The 21,849-nt window shown below is 38.8% G+C and overlaps 1 long non-coding RNA gene across 1 annotated transcript; it reads right to left on the reverse strand.

Moving 5' to 3' along the window:
- Positions 1-1,262: 1,262 nt before the first annotated feature.
- Positions 1,263-7,728, reverse strand: LOC132665109 (uncharacterized). Its single transcript, XR_013551457.2, has 3 exons — positions 7,139-7,728; positions 2,487-2,712; positions 1,263-1,434 (listed from the first exon to the last, which is right to left on the reverse strand). It is a non-coding gene; the product is annotated as an uncharacterized LOC132665109 (long non-coding RNA).
- Between the last annotated feature and the right edge of the window lie 14,121 nt (positions 7,729-21,849).

Genomic DNA, 21,849 nt, shown 5'->3' on the forward strand with positions numbered 1-21,849 from the left:
CTGAGCCACCCAGGTCTTCATTTGTAACAGCCAAAACATGCAAGCAACATGTTAATTGATAGGTGAATGAGTAAAGAAAATGTGGCATTATATATATAATGGAATCTCGTTCGGCCATAAAAAAGAAGGAAATCTTGCCATTTGCAACAACATGGATAAAACTTGAGGATATGCTAAATGAAATAAGTCAAACAGAGAAAGACAAATACTGTAAGATCTCACTTACATGTGGAATCTTAAAGAGCTGAACTTGTCCAAACAGAGTAGATTGGTGGTTGCAGGTTGCAGGGGGAGGGGGAGAGAATGATTGAAGTTGGTCAAAAGGTACAAACTTCCAGATATTAGATGAGTAAGTTCTGGGGATGTAATGTCCTACATAGTGACTATAGATAACAACACTCTGTTCTATACTTGAGACTTGCTGAGACAGTCAATCTTAAAAGTTCTCACTACACACACATACAAATGGTAACTATGTGGTGGTGAATGTGTTAACAAACCTTACTGTAATAACCATTTGCCATATATGCACATGTCAAATCATCACCGTGTACACCTTAAACTTACAGAATATTATATGTTATTTATATTTCAATAAAGCTAGGATTAAGGAAGATGTTAATTCTTACCTTCTGCACATACCTACATCCCTCAAGATGCTATTTAATATTATTTATCGTAGTCTGTTTTTATTAAAAATATTTGATCACCATTTTTAACATAGTAATATTTTATAAACGTGACATTAAATAAAAGCATACTTTTAATTTCTCAGTCTTGTCCAAGTCTCATAGATTTTACTACACAAAAGGTTTGTTATAATTGGTTTTTATGTTCCTTTTAAGTTTAAAGCTAAAGCTTTATTTCACCAAGGATGCCAAACAAGTGAGAGCCAATAACAAAACCAGGGTACCAGACTGTGGACGAACAGCTGAGAAATTCAGTGCAGAGTCCAGACCCATTGGGTTTTTTTTTTCCTTTTATCTAATAATTTATTTATTTTTTATAATTTACAGACCCATTGTTGACTTGCCATGTCAGTGCAGACTCGACAAGCTGGGAGCAGCTCGGCACAAGGGGCCTTTGTGTCTTTTCTAGTGGCGCCTGGTCAAAGGACGGGGCCACAGCAATGGGCATTGCATGCCGTATCTCAATGCTCATGAGAACTATGGAAATAAGTGAAGCGCACTCAAATGAGAACAAGAAGAGGTTCTTTATTCAGAACTTTCCCTTGCAAAGGGGGTCGGCCACCATCACTCGTGTTTGGCAGCAGCTCGAAGAGAGGGGGCAGAGCTTTCCAGTGGAAGAAGGAATGGCCTCAGGTACACACTGATTAGAGGCTGTCGGGATGGAAACACTGCAGGTGGGCTACATAGGAGTGAGGCATCTTCTGGGATTAGTTAGGGGTGCATCTTTGAATTTCTCTTGTTGGTTCTAAGTTGCAAGAAAGGGCAGAAATTAGTTGTTAATCATGTCCGGCCCATTTTTTTTTAAAAACAATTTTAAATGTATATTTATCCTTGAGAAAGAGAGACAGAGTGCAAGCAGCAGAGGGGCAGAGAGAGAGAGAGAGAGGGAGACAGAATCTGAAGCAGGCTCCAGGATCTGAGCTGTCAGCACAGAGCCTGATGTGGGGCTTGAATTCATGAACTGCGAGATCATGACCTGAGCCGAAGTCAGACATCCGACTGACTGAGCCACCCAGGTGCCGCGTGTCTGGCCCATTTTGATTCAATCATCACATGGTTATGTTTGGCCCCCAATTATAGATAGTAGGTTGGCCTCCTGGGCTGGTTGTAGGTCAGAGTTTACATACGGTCTGGTCATTGCCCCTTTGTGTATTGAGTCTCCCAACATGACAGAAATAAGCACCAGGCCAGTGAGATACCTTTCTCAATCCCTAGATTGAGATCCCAGAGATCTCCTAGTCTCTGACCTCTGACCTCTCTAATTGTAACCCTGGGTGAGTCACTTATTCTCTCTGGGCCTCATATTTCTTCTCTGAAAATTGACAGTTTTCATCTAGAAACTGTTCCCAACCACATGTTGTGAGTGTATAAATGGAAGGGAGAAATGGTTCTGGGGAAGGAGCATGCTGGTAGTGACTGGCACCAATGCAGCAAAGTCAAGTGAGTGTTGGGAGAATGTAGCTCAGGTAAATGTTGTTACCTGGCAGGGTATCTTTCTGTGGGAGAAAATAGTTGAAAACCACTGATCCAGTTAAATCTGTCAGCTTCCTTCCACTCTAATTGCAGTAAGAACCAATCCTTGGGGCGCCTGGACGGCTCAGTCAGTTAAGCGTCTGACTTCAGCTCAGGTCATGAGCTGTCAGTTGGTGAGTTCAAGCCCCACATAGAGCTTGCTTAGGATCCTCTGTCCCCCTTTCTATCTGACTCTCCCTTGCACTCTCTCTCTCTCTCAAAAATAAATAAACATTAACAAATTAAAAAAAAAACCAAACTGATTCTCGGCTATAAACTACCCACCTCTCAGTCCGTGTGTGACGACGACTATGCTTTATGGGTGTGAGAGCAAAAGTAAATGCTGTCCTCGTGATTGCCATGGGGTCAACTGGCAGGTACGTGCTGATCGGAGGCCAAGATCAAACAGTGATACTGATTTAATCATTAAGTTCCTCTTGGTTTTCCAGTCTCACTGATGTTAATCCTCTTCTTTTTCAAGTGTTTAGTTGTCCTTGTGGAGCCACAGCCTCTGATAAAAATTAAATTACTATTGTTTATTTCTGAACAAAATGTTAGGTGAAATGCCATGTGCTGCCCTCTGCAGATTATTGAACTAACAGACCACTGTCATTTGGAGTAGTTTTGCCAGAAATTGTGATGAATTTCTTTCTTTAAAAAAAATGTTTAATCTCACTGACATAGTTCTGTGTGTACATTAATGTTTATTGTTTTTAGTAGATACCAGGTATTTATCTAGGTCCAAAAAAACTATCCACAAATAAAAGCAGGTCCTAGTCCTCCCTGGGGCTCATAGTCTAATGCTATAAATTGTACTTAAATACTTAATATTTCCAAAGTGATAAGTATTAGGAAGTAAGATAAGGAGGTAGAGAGTGATCAAGGGTGTTACTTCCATGAACTCGTGGTAGATGACTTCTCTGATAAATTGATACTTGAACAGAGACATGCTGAACGTGAAGGGAAAAGCAATTTGTATATGAGGGGAAAGCTTTGGGGCAAGGAAATAAGGTACCACAGCATACTTCGCATGTTCCAGACACAGGATGGAGGCCAGTGTGGTCAGAGCTGAGGGAATAAGGGGAGGGAAGTAGCAGTGATCACAGTATGAGAGGCGTAGAGAAGTAAGATCTTGGAAGGTCTTGGCATCGTGGTAAGAATTTGGGGACTTGCTCTGAGTAAGATGAGGAGGCATTAAGAGTTTTGAAACAGAGGAATGGCATGATCTCTTTATATTTTATTTTATTTTGAAATGTTTCTTTATTTTTGAGAGAGAGAGAGAGAGCGAGCATGCACGTAGGGGAGAGGCAAAGAGAGAGACAGAAGATCTGAGATGGGCTCTATTCTGACAGCCACAAGCCCGATGCGGGGCTTGAACTCACTAACTGTGAGATCATGACCTGAGCTGAAGTTGGACACTCAACTGACTGAGTCACTCAGGTGCCCCTGATGTCTTTATATTTTAAAGCATCACTCTGGTTTTTAGGCTGAGAAAAGACCAAAGGAGGACAAAGATGGAAGAAGTGGGACAAGTTGGGAGGCCACTGCACTGCTGTAAACGTGGTTTGGACTGTAAAAGTCCACTTGGCTTGGACTAGGAAAGTAGCAGAGAGGAAGGTGAGAAGTCATCTTACTGGATGTGGGGTGTGAACAAAAAAAAAAAGTGGTACCTGGGTGGCTCAGTCGGTTAAGCTTCCAACTCTTATTTGAGGTTCAGGTCATGATCTCGCAGTTAGGAAGTTTGAGCCCTGTGTTGGGCTCCACACTGACAGCCTGGATCCTGCTTGGGATTCTCTCTCTCTCTCTCTCTCTCTCTCTCTCTCAAAATAAATAAATAGACTTTATTAAAAAAAAAAAAAAAAAGGAAGGCTTGAGCCGTCAGACATTCAAATATTTGGGATCTGGAAGATAAGGTGGAACCAGTAAAGAATCTTGGGAAGGAAAAAAAGAGATTCAAGAGAGAATGGTAGCCTAGAGTCCAAGTAGAGAAAATGTTTTAAAAACAGAGAGGTCACTTTTTTTAAATGATGTCAATAGAGTAAGACGAAAAGCAGAGAAGTAGAGGCCATGAGTATGAGAGATTCTCTGAAAGAGTTATGCTGAATTTAAAATGGAGTATTACCTCAGAGGCACATGGAAAAAGGAGTGGGTTTTTTTTTTTTTTTTTTTTTTGTAATAAGGTATTTTGGCATGTTTATATGGTAAAGGAAATTGTCTAGTAGAAAGAGTAATTTATGGCACAGGAGAGAGAGAGGATGCCTGCAGGAGTGTTGTCCTCAAGTAGTCAAGAGCGGGTGGTACTCAGGTCCCAGTGTAAGGACTAAATAGTGTGTGCCAAGTTCATTTCAACAGGAAGAAGGGTGGAGCTACTCACACAAAGGTAAGTGGGTTGGTAGATATGTTGATGGAAGAGTAGGGACATTTTCTTCTCCATTTTACAAAGGGAATAAAAAGCAAAGCCATCAGCTAGGATTGAGGAGAAAGGAGAAATTGTTGCAAGTTTGATGGTCCCTGGCCGCTGGTACATTTATGAAATGAGTTTTGTTCCCAAGTCAAATGATATAGGGCACATACAGACTTAGGACTTTCATAAGCCATGAAATTAGCATACTTTCATAAGCAACTGAGACAATGCATTCATTTTTTTCACTTAGGTACTCATCAATCATTTCTTAACAAACCTTTATTGATAATCTGTGATGTGCTCACTGTGATCAACTCTGGAAAAATTACACCCAAATAAGTCTTAGTCACTGTGATTACAGAGGTGATTACAGTCTAGGGGAGGAGGCAGAAATGGGGGAAAAATAATACTACATTTCTCTTTATTTGATTATAAAACATGTCATCTTTACAGTGATCATTCTTCACTAGAATGTCATCTTTTCAGTGATCATTCTTACTAGATGTCTTGGGACATATTGGGAAATATTCTGTCGTGTTCTACTAATAATCACAGTTGTAGGATTACATGTTCCCATTTTTGCTTAAGAAAATGTGGTTATTATCACCATCACTGGGGCACATTCAAAGTGCTAAGAGAGCACAGAGTAAGGCACTCAGTCTAGCTAGAGAGTTAGAAAGATTCATTCGAGCAAAGTCTTGAAGGGTGAGTGCAAAGACAGCATAAGCCATACACCAGCAAGAAAATATGTCAAACCCAAGCGGCATGAATCTGGACAGATATGCTGAGAATAACCTGAAAGCAAAGAGTTTTTACTCCTCAGGTAAGCAGGAGTCACAGAGTTTTTATTTAGTGTTTCATTTTTAAGCAGGAAAGGAATGACATAGTTGGATTTTGCTTTAGATAGACCGGTTAGGTGGCTGTGTGGAGGGCAATGGAAGGAAGAAGGCTCGGTACGGTGTTAGATGTAACAGGTAAGAGCCTGATGAGGACCTACAGTAGAACGTGGACACTGCTGGTGGAAGGAATGGATGGATTAAAGACACATTTCCCAAAGGGTGATACATGGTGTGCTGGCTGATGGTAATACAGAGTAAAGGCGCATAAGGGAGTCAAAGATTTCCCCAAGTTTTCTGCCTTACCCGATTGGGTGAAACAGAAATTATAGGACAGAGGGCAAGTTTCTTTGCTTGCTTTCTCTCTCTCTCTCTCTCTCTCTCTCTCTCACTCTCTCTCTCTCTCTCTCTTTGGTGGGGGGGGGAGACTATGATGTTTTGATTTTAGCATTATGTTTGATTTGTAGGTGTCTACTGACCAGTGAAATACAGGACATAAATGAAACATACGACAGTGTTCTGGAGACAAGGATTTGGAAGTTGTGTAAGTGCCAGTGAAAGCTTGGGGGATGATGATCTCACCAAGTGTTTATGTCTGCAATGAGAAAAGAAGACTGAAGTCTGACTCTGCGAGGAAATACTAGTAATTAAGAGGCAAGTCAGGATGAGCCTGTGAAGGAAAGACATGACCAACTTATCCAGTGCTCCAAGGTGGCCTGGAGCCAGGTTTCCAGGTTAAGCCATGAGTCAGCCAACGGTGGCTTCACTGAAAACAGCTTCAGGTGTCATAGCCACGTGGAAGAGAATGGAGATTTAACACCACGGGTGGTGATTGTACATGTATAAAAAAAAAAAACCTGCACCCTATAACCTCTACCCAAGTCCCTTCTTGGAAACCTAGAAAATAAAACCCAAATATAGTTTTACCTGGGCCTTGAGCTAGGCGTGTACAAGAAGGAAACACATGTACAAGAAGGTACGTCTCTATTCCTTAGTGGCTCTTTCTAAATTGCTCTGTGATAAGGCCATATGAACAACTTATAGGAAGCAACATCTGGGATATAATTATTCAAACTCATTACATTGCTTTGTTTTCCAAACTGCACATTTTTAAAAACCTCAGAAACAAGAAGAACAGTGTTTGTATGCTACTTTTCCATATAACTGATCTTTTTAATACAGTATCTCATTCAACTTCCCAATAATTCTATGGATTTGATAATATTATTATCATTATTAAAACGTGGAAGTCAAGCCTCAGGACAGGGTAATAAATTTAGCTTCAGGTTGTCTGGCTAGGCAAAGGCAGAGCCAGGATTTAATTGAATCCGGGTAATCGAACCTCTGTGCTCTTTCCTCTGTATTAACTTGCTTATTCAGCAGATGATGCCTGGACCCAGAGAAATTTCCTTTAATTCCACAAAAAGCAAATTGCTGTTTTAACTGGGCTAATTCCCCTATAATTTGACAAATCAAAGTTGAGAAAGGCCGTATTATTTTGTATGTAGACACTGTTCAAAATTTAAACAAGAAGCATTTACTATTTCACGTTCCAAAGCCTATAACAAATACATAAGGCAAGTATTGAGACAGAAGAGAAAGTAGTATTTTCAGTAGTATAGGAAGTTCCCTCTGAAATACCACGCAGGTGACTCGATACTGCAAGCAGTGAATGTAATTAAGCTTTACACAGTTACCGTGCACTAGTGTGACGTAAGAAGAGTACTGTGTGAATGATTTTAAGGGTTTTCTGTCCATTTACAAAGATCCTCAGGCCATGTGGGAGACGATGGAATCTTTAAATCCTGGGGGAAAAAAGTATGAAATAATTAGATGAGGGTCACAGAGAAACACCGACTCGTAGAAAGTTTGAAAACATCTGCAGGTTATACATACAAAACCAAGTGTTTTGTGCTGTTCATCACCAACAATTCAAAAGATTTTCCAAGCATATTTTGACAAGACTTGAGGTTTTTAATATTTAGGAAGACCCCAGACATAACACATGAGAAAAGTGGTATACTGCTAACGTTTCAAACTGAAGTCTTTGAAATCATCACTGAAGGTCACATAGACTTCTGAAAGGGATGGTATGATTTAAGAGAGAAAAGTTAGGAGGACAAAATGAAAAGAAGTGATGTACACATCCCATAAAATCAAGACAGAGGACTGGTGTCAAATAGTACATTGTTGGGGAAAGCTCCTCCCTGGTGGCTTTTTCTCAAAGTGGCAGGAATTCAACTCCAGTGACTTTATTTCCATTCATATGAATTCCATCCAGCTGCCAATGCATATACCTTGCAGCATACGCTTGCAAATACCTGGCCTAATTCCTGATTTCTGTAAAGCTACCATTTTCTTAACACCAAGGGTTGCAACTTGGGCTGGGGTCTTTGGAAATATTTGGAAACATGTATATTTCTTTCATATGTATATGGAACTTTCACCATATATGCAAAGGGAACTCTTTAGAGTCTAGCCTGCTTTCCATACATGGAAAAGTAATTAGGGTAGTGGTTATTGGTAATGGGGTTGCTATTTTGTCCTTCCTGGATGACATCGAATTTCTATCCCCTAAGGATAAAACAAGGTAACTCTAAACTTTACCGGAATAAATCACTTCTGAAAGTACAAACTTCATTCTTGCATTGTAATCATTGACTAAAATGGTGGCCAAGGGTAAACCAGAGACTGAGAATTTCTGTCACCCACAGAACTGAGACCATGTTACTTGAATAAATGACATGTTAAGCCATGCTTAGACATTGTATTTCCTGCTGAGAGTTTTGACAAATCATAGACTTCAAAATGCCATCATGGGGGAAAAATGAATTCTTTACGAAAGAACAGTATTTGTCTTCCTCAAGTATAACTCATCATTAAGAACAAGTGTCTGGAAAAGAAAACAGTTCTTCAATTGACATTGTAACTTTGCCCCTTTTATTAACATTACAACAGAATTTTTCAAGGAAATCTGCATGCCCTTATTAGTTCTCTTGATCACTTGCCAATCTGTAATTAGTGAAGCAGCAACTTGTATAAAAGATTTTTAAAATGAATAATGCAAACAGGAGAAAATCATGCCTCTTAAAAAGTAATCAAAGTCTTTAAAAAATTTTAAGTACATTTTTAAACTATGCTATCCGAGAGAGAGAGAGAGAGAGAGAGAGAGAGAGAGTGTGTGTGTGTGTGTGTGTGTGTGTGTACACACGTATATATAAAGTATGTCCTTAGTAAACATGAGTTAAAGAAGATGCAAATATACAGCTTACTATTTAAAGATTTGAATTTTATATAGATGTTGATTATCAAGTGTGTATTACATAGTAGTTATCATTATCTAAGAGGGTGTATTTTAGCTGACTGTGTGTTTTTTCAACAAAAACAAAATAAAGTAAAAACAAAGTATAGTTAATATATTTCAGACTATGCAATGGAATGCTTTTCTGCTTTATGACATTGAGTCTTAGATTCTTTCTCTATTCTAGCCAAAACTCACCTTGCATCTCTCAGATAAAGGACTTGCCGTCTAATGTCGACTTTGCTTAATGGTGCTAATCTGCTTCATTAACAATAAGATCAGGTAAAAATTGACATACAGAGTACTTAGCCTTTAGATGAGTTTGTTGGGTTTTTCCCCCCCCAGAACAATCAATGTCATTTTACATATATTACCTCATTGATCTCTAACATTGTTCAAGAATGGTGTTTTACATTTTGCAGAAAAGCTCCCTCTTATTAAAACAAAACAAAACCTTGAGTCCTTCTGAGATTCAACTTTTAATGTGTACATCTACCATATGTTAGTTCCTTGAGCAAAATTTGAATTGTGCACCTCCTAAATTCCTAAAAGGATTCTTCTGTTTGACTGATGGCAGAGATAGCATGGTCCATTCATTCCCCCTGTTGTTCTAATTTGGCTGTCCCCCAGGTGCCACATGTAAACCTTCAGTTAGGCTTTACCTGGGCTCACGACGACTTTGATCTTCTGGCTGAGTACGCAGAACTTCATTGCTGAATAGAAAGTATAGTTGATTGATACAACGGACAGACTTTTCAGTTTATTGTAAAAGCTAATCTTCAGATAGATTTCTCAGTGAAGGTAACAGCCTGCCTTGACAACTTGGTGAGCATAGTATCATCATTTCACACAAAATATATGGCAGGCATTAATTTTCAGTGTCAGATCAATTCATTGACCACAACTATCAAGAGCACAAAGGGACTAGACAATTAATTCCTTTTTGACATGAAATTACTATATAATAGAGCTGCAACCTTCACTCTTTCTCCAACCAATTGTCTGATACTATGCTTTCAGAGGTCATTGAAAGCATGGGGCATAAAACCTTTGACCAAAACTCTTATCATGTTTCTAGACTTGTTTGCTGATTGATTTATATCAAATCACTGTTTTCTTTTCAAATGCCCCACCCCCAAATCTTCCAAAAGTGCTATTGCTAAGGTAGAAATATCAGAAAGGCATAAATTTAACATTTTTAACCCCTCCCCTGTAATTTGATCAATTAAAAAAATTTTTAAGAGTGTATATGCACCATTTTTACACAATATATAATATTTTTATTTTTATTTATTTGTTTTGCTGCTTCCTCTCAGAAGTAGGCCATCTCCTGAGACCTGGAATTTGGTACTCTAAAGTTTACCCCTAGGATGAATTTAAAACGTGATAATTTGGAATATTTTGATGGAAGCTGTATTTTCTGAGATGTCATCAAAGAGTCAGATGAGGCTATCAAATGGCCTTTCTCACACTGCACACCCCTATATATTTAGCTTAATGCCTGCCATGTAGTGGACATTCGATGAGTACTTGTTAAGTTAATGAATGAGTTCCTTCTAAAGACATTGTGGTAATGTCTAATTTACATAAATTGATTCCGGCAAGTTGAGCGCAGATTGTATTTGTCAATGTTAGTCATGTTCACTCTGGTTAACAAAGGTGGTTTTTGTATTTCCCTGGGAATGCTGACGATGCAAAGCATTATGGCAGCATTCTAATCTGTGGAAACTAGGTGGCATTGGGAATGAAGAAGACATAAGCAAAAGGGAGCTCAGCATAGACATTGAAAATGTAGACTCCAGAGCTGAAGTGCCTGGATTTGAGTCCTGGTTTTGCTCTGAAGCCTTGGACAAATTATTTAAACTCTGTGTTTTATGGAAGTGATCATAACAATGTCACCTTCATAAGCTTAAAGTGAGAGCATTCAATGAGGTAAAGCCACTAAAACAGTTCCTGACACAAAGTTTGTGAACTAGGAGAGTACCTCCACCATTGGTGTCCAATTTCAAAAATTAGTTTTCTTCTTCTTCTCCCATTGGTAGCCAATTTCAAAAATTAGTTCCTCCCCCTCCCCCTCCTTCTCCTTCTTGTAATTGCTCCCCTTCCCTCCAGGGGCCAAGGGCAGGCAACCCCAAGATGGACCACTTTGGCATGAAGATTATTTTGATCTGAAGGCAATCAAGACCCTGCAGGCTTAAGAGAAACTTTTTGCCCCTCCCTTAACTACAGAGAAGAATCTAAATTGGGGGTCTTTCCTAGAATAATGGTTATTAGCAGAGATAAATTTTATCTGAGTGACCAATCTGTGTGGTAGGATAAACATTGAATACCAAACATCTGCTCTTCTTCTTATTGCCTGTGAATTACATTTCTTTCCTGTGAAGTCCCAGGCCCCTTTCCCCTTTTCCTTAGTTCAGAATGACATATACACCTCATTTTGCCTGATTGTCTTTGGGATTTCCATGTCTGCATAGATTCACCATATATATGCTACTAAATTTGATTTTCTCCTGTTAATCTGTCTCATGTCAATTTGATTCTTAGTCCAGCCAGAAGGAACCCTTGAAGGGGACAGGATTTCTTGCTGCCTGACAAATGTAAATACTAAAATAAATCAAAATATTTTTAAGTATATTTGCCCTCTTCAATGACAGTTGTGTTCCCATGATTATAGATCCTTCTCCTGGGAAATCCCTTAGGACACCTTGCACTAAGCACTCAACACTGAGCTCTTCATGACCTTGCAGGATGCCCAGACACATGAGTTCTCAGATCTCTGGTGGAAATTCTCAAGTCTCTCCAGCTATATTTGTGCTGAGAATAATAAGATTCCCTGAATCTATATTAAGCGACACTGTGCTAAGTGCCTTGTGTACATGATGCCACCACATACCCTATCCAAGATGGAGCACTGTCACCTGATAGGACTCAGTAAAATCTCACGGTCCAGGAACATCCAACTGCTCTGCCTGTAGCAAACATCTGAGGCCATTAAGGGATTGGAGGTTAAGGAGGTAAACCAGCTTTAAATAGCCCACCATAGGCTGGTGATAATTCCAGACTACGCCCAGTTTCCCACAGGTCTTATGACTTCTGATGCAAGCCACTCAATAGAGCCCGTTGGTCCTGAATGTCCCCAAAATTCTGACCCTCCAAATCTCAACTTTCATAGGCTCAGATCCAGCCTTCTCTTCTGAATTGGCCTTCAGCTCCAATTTTGACTGATATATCAACCACCCTTGGTCTGAGTATATCAGCCACTGAGTTTCTAGACTCCTAACCTAGAAACAGATGATACTGCTTATGGCCCACAATAAGGAAAATTGATTCACATAGAGACCATTTAGACTAGCATTCATATTTGGAATACTTAATCCCACCCATGATGTTTTGAATAGCAGTGGACAGGTCTCCTAAAAAACATCTTCTTTATTGCCCATCTGCCACAGTCCCCAAATGTCACCATTTAAGATTTAATCAATCACTTCAGTCTTAAAAGTGTTCTACCTATTCTAAAGAACTCTTTGAGTTTCTTGAAAATTCTTGCTCCCTCAGACTATTTGTACAGGCCTCAATATCGTTTGCATAGATCACCAACCATGAAAATATGAGACTCTATGACTTTATTACAGTTAATCTTATTATATCTATTATATTTAATATTCAAATTAAATATGGTCACATTCATTATAACAGTCTCAAGATGAAGAAACTGAGGTTCAGGGCAGACCACATAGCTTCTGGGTAGCCAAGAAGTAGATGTGACTGATTCAAAGGCCATTCTCATTTTATTTCCATACTTCCTGCACAAATTTGGTTGACTTACATTTACTGATTTTAAGTTAAAAGTTTGAATTCACCCAAGTAACCTTTTATCCTTACTTTTCCTTTCTCCACAGTTGTTTTGATTCTATACAAACATCGACCCTGCTCACCAGTTAATTTCAAAGGCTTTTTAAATGTCAGGAGTTGAGCTGAGATTTCATGAGTCTCCAGTCTCTGAACAGGTCATTAGTCCAAAGCACTTTTTAGGCCAACCCATCCGCCCCTAGTGGCTCCAAATGCCAGTTAAACAGATGCCCACCCTTGATAATATCTACTTAAAACCCAAAGAGTAAATCTTAGAAGTGGCTCTGCAGATTTGACTATTGAAAGACTAATGGGTCCATATAAAATAATCTTCTCCCAACTTCTGGGTTTAGGAAAGCCCTAAAAACAAATTAACTTTAATGTTTTTCCAAGGTTTGTTAACCTTGCTCGCTCAACAGCTGCTCTGCTTTCATAATGAAAGAGAAACGAAGCCATAATGGCCCTAAGGTTGCCAAAATTTGGGGGTGAACAAGCTTTCTGTGCTCTTCAAAACATTCCCTCTCCACGAAGTGTGATTGTCAGATTCCAACAGTCTCAGGACATTTACATCCCGGCGGTGATGAATGCCACAGATAGACAGCAAATAGAAGTGCAGTGAAATTTAATGTTCACTTTAGATGCTCCAGTTCTTATTAGAAAAGGTCACCCATTGTCCCACTCAGATGATTAATGCAGACTCTTACATCTTTATGGGATATTTCCGCAATACGTGCTGTCTAAGTGACTGTTTGTTCCTCATTGCAGACTCTACCAGTGCTTAATACTCAACATGAATTTAGATGGGTGGAAAAATGCCACTTTGCAGCTTCAGGTTTTTGTAGATTTCCTTGTTAAAAGGAAGCTTAAATCATGGGGTCCAAAGAAAGTTCAAAGCCCATTTTCATCAAATTTCCCATAGCAGTTTTCTTTAAATGTATGCTGATAGCATAATTACTATGATAAACAAACCCCTTTTCAGTGGCACTTGGAAAATTCAAACCTGAACTATTTTCTTTCAGATGCTGATTAGTTAAATCCTGCCAGGTCAGTAGTAGTAGCAATAATCCGTTATTTCCTATGGTAGAAAAAGCCAAATTTCTAACATCATAAATACTCTACCTTACCTGCTAATGAGTTATAACATGCACACACAACACTGCTTGTGATATTTTTTAACTCAGGAAACTTGTTTTTTTCACTTTCTGGGGTCGAACAAAATAACAGCTTTTAGATTCCTCTCCCTGCACCTGTCCAAAGGATCCTTAGAGGACAGAACTTTTCAGTATCCACCACACAAATTTAAACACCTGGATCTCTATTTCTCTTGTTTTTGTTATCCTTGCCTCTATTTTTGGTTTTATTTCTTATTTCCCCAAACTTGGGCATTGTGGAAGGACAAAGTGCTTAAAGCCCAAGGTGATATAACTTTCATCTGTGTAACATTCACCTGGCTATGCAAATTCATTACCAAGTTTCTACCGTTGCCCTGGAAAGTTTCATGGAACCCAGGATCTTAGGTGGAGGAAGATTTTCCAGATGGAGTTGACCTGGAAGAATTTGCCCCATCACTCAAATGGCTTTTTCTCTGTGTCATTTTCCTTCTGCAGCGTACTAATGGTTTTGTTGTTGTTATGTGGCTGCTTGATGTGAGTTGCATTTCATACACTACCAAATTCAATATATGTAGGCCAAATTGTTTTAGGTTCTGTCACTATGTTGGACACAAAGAACCGATCAAATTGTCAACAGTCAATGTGAAAGAATCAATTATATAGATCTAGCCCAGAGTCGGAGAAATGTAGGTAGTAAAATAAGATTTTCTTTTCTTTTTCCCAGTCCTGCTGGCCAAAGAGGTTAAATCAGTTTACTTTAAATGCCACTGCCCGAATTTGGACCTGGTCATGTGGATGAGCCCAAATCAGGTACTAGCGAGTACTTACTATAATTTGTCCTTTTGTTGAAAAGACACAAGAAATATCAAAACCTCTCTTTTTACAATTATGTGTAAGACTTTAAGCATAAATTCAAAACAAATGGATATGTGAACAATCATTCCATTTTTACTACAAAAAAAATCTTTGGCTTAAAAGTGAAAGTTTAGGCATCCAAATTGGGAAAGAGAAAGTAAAATCATCTCTGTAGATGACATCATCTTATATATAGAAAATCCTAAAAATTACACACACAGACACACACGCACGCACACCTATAAGGACTCATAAATGAATTCAACAAAGTTTCAGGAAAAATTAAAATTAAAAACACAAAACACGGTACATTCCTATACAATAACAATGAACAATTCAAAAGGAAATTAAGAAAGCAATAGCATTTTCTTTAGAGTGGTATCTCTCTTAGTTTGGGTTGCCAAAACAAAAACACCATAGACTGGGTGGCTGAAACAACAAACGTTTGTTTCTCATGGTTCTGGAGGCTGGGAGTTCTGAGATCAGGGTGCTGGCATGGTTGGGTTCTGGTGAGAGCTCTCCTCCTGGTTCACAGGTGGCTATCTTCTTTCTGTGTCCCCATACAGTGGATATTCGAGAAACAGGGTGAAAGCTCTCTCTTATTTCTTCTTATAAAGAAACTGATTTCATCATGGAGGCTCCACCCTCATGACCTAATCACCTCCCAAATGTCCCATCTCCAAATACCACTGCACTGGGAGTAGTTTCAACATACGAAATTTGGGAGAACACAAACATTCAGGCCATAGTCACATCAAAAAGATTCCTGGGTGCCTGGGTGCCTCAGTCAGTTAAAGTCTGACTCTTGGATTCAGCTCAGGTCATGATCTCACGGTTGGTGGGATCAAGTATCCCCCCCATCCCGTGTCCAGCTCCATGCTGACAGCAGAGAGTCTGCTTTAGATTCTCTCTCTCGCTCTCTCTGCCCTTCTCCCTCCACCCCTCAAAATACATAAAACTTTAAAAAAAAAAAAAAGATTCCTAGGAATAAATTTAACCAAGGAGGCAAAAGACTTATACACTTAAAACTATAAAATGTTGCTGAAAGAAATTAGAGACACAAACAAATAGATATCCTGTGTTTGTGGGTTGGAAGACTTACACTGTTAAGATATCAATACCACCTAAAGCAATCTACAGATTCAATGCAGTCCCTACCAAAACCCCAGTGATTTTTTTTTCAGAAGTAGGAAAATCCATGGGTGAAACTAGAGAGTATTATGTTAAGTGAAATAAGGCAGTCAGAGAAAGACAAATACCGTATGATTTCATTCATATGTGAAATTTAAGAAACAAAACAAACAATCACAGGGGGAAAAAAAGAAAGAGGAAAACTTGGAAACAGACTCTTAACTATAGAGAACAAACTGATGGTTACCAGAGGGGAGGGGAGTGGGGGAAGGGTGAAATAGGTGATGGGGATGAAGAAGTACGCTTGCAGCGATGAGCACCAGGTGTTGTATGTAAGTGTTAAATCACTAAATTGTATACCTGAAACTAATATTACACCATATGTTAACTAACTGAAATTTAAATAAAAACTTTAAAAAAAATGATATTTGTGGTCAAGGGACCACAAATAGCCAAAAGGATCTTGAAAAAGAGGAACATCCTTGAAGAACTCACACTCCCTGATTTCAAAACTTATTGCAAAGCTAAAACCCTGGCATAAAGTGTGCTACTGGTATAAAGGCAGGCATATAGACCAAGAGAACTGAATAGAAATCCCAGAAATGAATACGCATATACTTGTTCAAATGATATCTGACAGAAGTGCCAAGACCATTCAACGGAGAAAAGACAGTCTTTTAAACAAACAAATAGCATTGGGAAACTGGAATATCCACATGCAAAAAAATGAGGTTGGACTTTTACTTGGTTTATCTACAAAAGTTAACTCAAAATGGATCAATGCCATAATACAAGAGCTAAAAGAAAACATAGGGGAATAGCTTCATGATGTTGGATTTGGCAATAAAACCTGTTGAATATAACGCTGGAAGCGCAAGCAACAAAATGAGAAATGGATTAATGTCCGATGTAGAAAGAGAACTCCTTTAACTCAATAATGACAAAAACCAACCTAATTAAAAAACGGGGAAAGGATTTGAATAGGCATTTTCCAAAGAAGATATACAGATGGCTAATAAGAGTATAAAAAGACGGTCAGTATCATTAATCATTAGGAAAATACAAATCAAAAGCACGATGTGACCCGGCTTCACATGGTTATATAAAAACAAAATAAAGCAAACTTGGAATAAGCAGTGTTGGCAAGAATGTGCTGAAACTGGAAATTTCGTGTAAACTTGTAGGAATTTAACATGGTGCAGCCACTTTGGAAAATAGTTTGCCAGTTTCTCAAAAGGTTAAACAGGGAGTTGTTACCATATGATCCAGCAATTTCCCTTCCGGGCAAACTATACCCAAGAGGAAGGAAAACATATGTCCACACACAAATTTTTACACTAGTATTCATAGTAGCATTACTTAGAATAGCCATAAAATGGGGGAAAAACAAGTATACATCAAGCAATTAATGGATAAATAAAATGTGATGTATTTATACAATGAAATATTATTTTACTATAAGAAATAAAGTATTGACACTTGCCACACCACAGATGAACTTTGAAAACATTATGCTATGTGAAAGAAGCTAGACACAAAAGGCCACACGTTGTATGATTCTATCTGACATCCAGAATAAGCAAATCCACCAAGACAGAAAAAGTAGGAGCTGGAGGGAGTGGGGAATGGGATCTGACTACTAATAGGTAGTTTCTTTTTGGGGTGATGAAGATGTTCCAGAATTAGATAGTGATGATGCTTGCACAACTTGGCAAATGGGAGAAAAATCACTTTAAAATTGTATACTTGATAAATGTACTGTATGTCGTATGAATGATACCTTCATTTTAAAAATGTATACAGCTTAATAAAACCCAAAACACACACATTTGGCCTAATTCAAAGGACACTTGCATGGCAGCTATACTGGCATTTGAGCTTTCTCTACCACACTCCCAAAAAGGTCAGAGTCAAGACTGTTACTGATAATGAGGAGGGCCCCAAGCAGGTGAGAGCCTGCATGTAAAACGGGAGAGTACCCCACCCTACTGATGGTGGGATTTGCATTCATCTGCAAGGTGATGATCCCAGACCAGCAAACCCAGAAATTTGTATGCACCTTCCCATCTTTGGTGGCTCTGCTGTTGGCGTAGTGAAGGGATGGATATAAGGGACCAGATCAAGGGAACAATAATGTATTCATAAATAGTATTGTAGAAAGCTGAAACTTCTAATCCATGTATTCTTATATAGTCCCAGTCTAAGTGGACCTCACTTCAGTCCCACTGAGTGTATGAGAGTAGAGCTCAGGAATTTACTTTTTTTTTTTTTTTTTTTTTTTTTTTTTAATTTTAGTGAGAGAGAGACTGACTGAGAACAGGAGAGAGGGGCAAAAGGAGAGAAAGAGAGAATCTTAAGCAGGCTCCATGCTCAGCACAGAGCCTGACACAGGGCTCAGTCTCATGACCCTGGGATCATGATCTGAGCCAAAATGAAGAGTCAGACACTCAAGTGACTGAGCCACCCAGGCAGCCCCTTGGGAATTTACACTTTTCATAAATATAAATATCCCTGGCAATTAAAAATAAATTTTTAATGGTTATTTATTTTTGAGAGAGAGACAGAGAATGAGTGCGGGAAGGGTAGAGAGAGAGGGAGACAGAATCTAAGGCCCAGGCTCTGAGCTGGGGCTCAAACTCATGAACCATGAGATCATGACCTGAGTCGAAGTCGGACGTGAGCCACCCAGGCGCCACCCCCAGCCTACACACCAGCAATTTTTATTCAAACTTAAGTTCAACTACCACTAAGTCTTTTTCTTCTAACTTAAAATGCCAAGTCTATAGAAAGTCAAAAAATATATAGTACAAAGAATGCCCACATAAGGTACATTTTTTATTTTTATTTTTGAAATGTTTTTATTTATTTTTGAGGGAGAGAGCATGCACACACGTGCACATAAGCAGGGGAGGAACAGGGAGAGAGGGGGACAGAGGATCTGAGGGAGGTTCTGTGCTGACAGCAGCTCAGTGTGGGGCTTGAACTCATGAGACCTCATGAGATCATGACCTGAGCCAAAGTCAGACACTTAACTGACTGAGTCACTCAGGTGCCCCTGAAGAATATATTTTAGATTAGATTTGCTAATTGTTAACACTTTGCTAATTTTTTCTATTCTCTTAACCATCACTTTGAGAGTTAGTCATAATGACACTTCAAATATTTCAGCTCATATCACCTTAAAACAAAGACATTTCCCTTATAAACATAATTTGTCACACCTGGGATATTTAACACTGATACACATATATTATCAGATATACAATCCATGGTCCTATTTCTGCTGCTGTCCCTATAATGTTCCTTATAGCTTTCTGGGGTTTTGTACCCAGGATCCAGTCAAAGATCAAATATTGCAACTAGTTATCACATCTCTTTGTTCTCCTTCAATCTACAATAGCTCTGTAATTTTTTTTTCTTGTCTTTCGCAAGCCTGACATCTTTGAAGAGTGTTTTAAAGAATGTTCTTCAATTTGGATTTGCTTTATTGTTTCCTGATGACTAGAATTAGGTTAACTAGTCTTATTAAGATAATGTGTATCCATTTATCCATTATTGGTAATGTTAGGCTTTATCACTTAGTGTGGTGTCTACCAGATTTCTCTACTGTAAAGGTGTGTTCCTGTGTAATGAATAAATAATCTGAGGGCGATACTTTCAAACTAACTACTTATTCTTATGCATAAGAATCTTTAACCAGATTATCTACAGTTACCTCAGCGATCATAGATCTGTGATTTCTGTAGTTACAATAGAAATCATTAAACTCTGAGTTTGGTTGTTAATATTTTCCTCTTAATAGTACTTTTGTATCTTGAACATAGTCTCAAAGTCTAATAAAGCCATCCTTCCTTAATACGATCGTTTTTCTACATAATCAGAACTTGAGATACAAACACTTCTATCTCCTAAATAATTTCAGTTTTCCAAAAATTAGTGTTCGGCAGAACACATTTTCTAACCCATAGTTCTCTAAATCACCGTCATTTGTTAAGTGTGATAAATGATGAGCTGGCTATCATGTTTATTTTTGTAATCTTAGTCCTTTTATAACTAGAAAGGTTTTTTTTTTCTGTTCATAAATCCTACAGATACTGAACAATTTTATAGGATAACTGATTTTTTTTTAGCAAATGAAAAGGCAATGCATTTTTAAGCTCTCTTTTAAGAATTGCTGAAATCCAATTGTTGCTGTGAAATGCACTCTTACAGACTTTAAATACACTAAGGTACATCATGTGACAAAGGCAATACCTAGCATTGACTTTGAATCTACTTTCTCCCATCCCTTACATAGATATTTGACTATTTAATCTTACATGTTCAGGTAAGATTATCTATTTGGCTATAATGGGAATGTTTTGTCATTAAAAAACCTGTAAATTTCTCACTTATTTTACTCGACCCTGAAAAATCTCAACTGGGAATGCAATTCTATTATTTAAGGAGTATGGGAATTTACTTTCCTCCAAGAAGTGTTAACTTAGAAAGCACCTGATTCTCTCTGTAGGTCCTTCCCATTTGGTTGAGTTTCTCTCACTACCATGTTGACGTGCTTAGTAAATAACTGGCTGCCAGTTGGGATATGCATCAGCTCAGTCATTACCAGCCTTTGCCAAGCAGGAGGCCCAGGCCACAGCACTTGGCTGTCCCAGTCCAAGGAGCATACTGTTTCGAGGATGCACCGGCCCACGGTGATCAGCACCAGGCGCTGGCTCCCCTTCCACGCCATAAGCTACCACCACTGCATTAAAGTCCATTAGCATTTTGCTGCCCCACTTAAGTGGCAGTTGCTGATGAAGTTCAACATGACCAGTATTTATTAGTCGCTACCTAAAGCAAAGCGCAGTGTAAAGCACTGTTGGAGGTAATAAAATAAGTGCAATCCCTTTCTTCGAGTAAATTACAAACCAGTAAGGAAATGGGATGATTTTTTAAAATAGCACTATTATGTCTCAGATTCTGGGAAATGGCAGGCAGGAAAAAATAGGGCAGAAAGGCTATGAAAATTTGAAGGATGAGAAAATTGCCCACTAAATTGAGAGCGAGGAACTCTCTCTTTAGGTGTTCCGAGAATATGGGATTTTCTGAGGACACAAAATTATAGGAAGGCTTCTGCTCCAAACTGCTGAGAGAATCACGACTTTCAAGTAGCAGAAAACACAGCATAGTGGGGAGTTAGCCCCTCACCATATTAGGCAGGTTATTTTTGTAACTTTCCAAATCAAAATAACAAGACTTGGACACATTCATTCATTCATTCAACTATTCAATACATTTTATTAAATGGCTGCTAGAAACCAGCGAGTGCACTAGGACCAGGTGCTGTAAGAGTTAACGAGACAGTCTAGTTGGGTGGTATAGACAAAACAGTGCAACAATTTCACTGCGGTTGTCTGTGTGTGCAGATGAGATGTGAGTTCAGAGGAGGAACACCTCACCCACACTGGAGGTTTCAAAGAGAGAGTCCCAGACAGAGGTATTTCCAGACTTAAAGCCAAAGCAGCAGTATTCCAGCTCAGAAAACAATAGAAGCCGAAGCCCTTATTGTCCCAAACGCTGCACTCCTATGTCACAAAACCCTCCAAGTGCCTTGAACTTAAACTGTTCACCCTCCAGTGGGCACAATAATATAATCTTCACTGTGCATAATATTATTGATCTGTAAGAATACGACATGCTGCCCAATGTAGTAGGCATGTATTTACCACAATCTAGAGATATCAAATACTCGTGCAAATCAAATCAGCCCTTGATTAAGTACGGTGCACTGGTGATGGCCAGCTGGTCAAACAATTATGGATTTTATTTTAAATACGGAGAGAACAAAATTATTTATGATCATCAGAATTCATAGGGCATTTTTTAAGGAATGAATTATGGACTATTGGTAAGAGAAAAAGATCAGAGAGGTCTCAGCACTTAATAAAGACTACAGTGGTGACCCGATTTTCGGTCTGATTTAGGAACTGTGAAGCGAGTCTGGGCTGTGCTCGGGATGCAGAGGAAGCTCATTTTGGATGATCAGTGAAGTGAGGGAGGTCGAACATTCTCAGTGCAGCAATTAAGTGATCTTGGCAGTACCAGAGAGAACCAAAGAGATTTGTTCTAGTTAAAGAAATGAATATTTGGAACTACTTGTGCGGCACTCAGGGGAACA

Source organism: Panthera onca, chromosome D3 (genome assembly GCF_046562875.1).
Source record: "Panthera onca isolate mPanOnc1 chromosome D3, mPanOnc1 haplotype 2, whole genome shotgun sequence".
NCBI lineage: Eukaryota > Metazoa > Chordata > Mammalia > Carnivora > Felidae > Panthera > Panthera onca.